Here is a 2,120-nt window from a genome sequence, read left to right as displayed (position 1 = left end):
TGGTGTTCAACTTGATCTTCAAGTTGTTCTTGATAAGTCTTCTTGTTTGATCTTCATATTTTCTTGTTTTGTGTTTTTTGTTGTTTTTCATATGCATTTTTGCATTCATAGGGTCTAAGCATTGAAAATTTCTAAGTTTGGTGTCTTGCATGTTTTTCTTTTCTTGAAAATTTTTCAAAAATAAGTCTTGATGTTCATCTTGATTTTTAAAGTGTTCTTGGTGTTCATCTTGACATTCATAGAGTTCTTGCATGCATCATGTGTTTTGATCCATAATTTTTATGTTCTGGGTCATATTTGTGTTTTTCTCTCTCATCATTAAACATTCAAAAATAAAAAAATATCTTTTTCTTATTTTACTCATAAATTTCGAAATCTTTGGGTTGACTTAGTCAAAAATTTTTAAAATAAGTTGTTTCTTGTTAGTCAAGTCAAGATTTCAATTTTAAAAATCTTATCTTTTCAAAAACTTTTTCAACAATCAAATCTTTTTTTTATTATTTTCGAAAATTTCTAAAATTGATTTTCAAAATCTTTTTCTTATCTTTATTTCATGATTTTCAAAAATTTTACTAACAATTAATGTGATTGATTCAAAAATTTGAAGTTTATTACTTTCTTGTTAAGAAAGGTTCAATCTTTAAATTCTAGAATCATATCTTTTAGTTTCTTGTTAGTCAAGTAATCAATTTTAATTTTAAAAATCAAATCTTTTTCAACTAACTAATTGACTTTTTGTTTGTTTAACTATTTCTTATCTTTTTCAAAACCACCTAACTACTTCTCTCTCTCTAATTTTCGAAAATTCCTCACTCTTTTTCAAAATTCTTTTAATTAACTAATTGTTTCAAATTTTAATTTTAATTGTATTTCTTATCTCAATTTTCGAAATTCACTAACCAATTTTTCAAAAACAATTTTCAAAAACTCTCTCTCTCATCTCTTTCTATTTATTTATTCATTTACTAACACTGCTCTTCATATCAAAAAATTCGAACCCTCTCTTCTCTTCTATGTTCGAATTTTCCTCTTTTACTTCTTCTATTCTTTTCTTCTTCTACTCACATAAAGGAATCTCTATACTGTGACATAGATGATTCCTCTTCTTTCTTTGTTTTCTTCTCTTTCATATGAGCAGAAACAAGGAAAAAGGCATTCTTGTTGAAGCTGATCCTAAACCTGAAAGGACCTTCAAGAGGAAGCTAAGAGCAGCTAAAGCACAGTACTCTGAAGAGGACCTAATTGAAATTTTTGAACAGGAAAAGGAGATGGCAGCCGAACCCAACAACAATAATGCAAGGAAGATGCTTGGTGACTTTACTGCACCAAATTCCAACTTACATAGAAGAAGCATCTCAATCCCTGCCATTAGAGCAAACAACTTTGAGCTAAAGCCTCAATTAGTTTCTCTAATGCAACAGAATTGCAAGTTTCATGGACTTCCATCAGAAGATCCTTTTCAGTTCTTAACTGAATTCTTGCAGATTTGTGATACTGTTAAGACCAATGGGGTTGATCCCGAGGTCTACAGGCTTACACTTTTCCCTTTTGCTGTAAGAGACAGAGCTAGAGTATGGTTGGACTCTCAACCTAAAGATAGCCTGAACTCTTGGGATAAGCTGGTCACGGCCTTCTTGGCCAAGTTCTTTTCTCTTCAAAAGCTGAGTAAGATTAGAGTGGATGTTCAAACCTTCAGACAGAAAGAAGGTGAATTCCTCTATGAAGCTTGGGAGAGATACAAGCAACTGACCAAAAAGTGTCCTTCTGACATGCTTTCAGAATGGACCATCCTGGATATATTCTATGATGGTCTATATGAATTGTCTAAGATGTCATTGGACCACTCTGCAGGTGGATCCATTCACCTAAAGAAAATGCATGCAGAAGCTCAAGAACTCATTGACATGGTTGCAAATAACCAGTTCATGTACACTTCTGAAAGGAATCCTGTGAACAATGGGACGCCTCAGAGGAAGGGAGTTCTTGAAATTGATGCTCTGAATGTCATACTGGCTCAAAACAAAATGTTGACTCAGCAAGTCAACATGATTTCTCAGAGTCTGAATGGATGGCAAAATGCATCCAACAGTACTAAAGAGGCATCTTCTGAAGAATAAGCT

The 2,120-nt window shown here is 32.5% G+C and overlaps 1 non-coding gene across 1 annotated transcript; it reads right to left on the bottom strand.

Annotated features, from left to right (window-relative positions):
- Positions 1–1,667: 1,667 nt before the first annotated feature.
- LOC112798494 (small nucleolar RNA R71) lies at positions 1,668–1,774 on the bottom strand. Its single transcript, XR_003200104.1, has one exon. It is a non-coding gene; the product is annotated as a small nucleolar RNA R71 (small nucleolar RNA).
- Between the last annotated feature and the right edge of the window lie 346 nt (positions 1,775–2,120).

This window comes from Arachis hypogaea, chromosome 4 (assembly GCF_003086295.3).
Source record: "Arachis hypogaea cultivar Tifrunner chromosome 4, arahy.Tifrunner.gnm2.J5K5, whole genome shotgun sequence".
Taxonomy (NCBI): domain Eukaryota; kingdom Viridiplantae; phylum Streptophyta; class Magnoliopsida; order Fabales; family Fabaceae; genus Arachis; species Arachis hypogaea.
The sequence above is the reverse complement of the archived record's forward strand: the minus strand, read 5'-3'. Positions and strand labels throughout refer to the sequence as shown.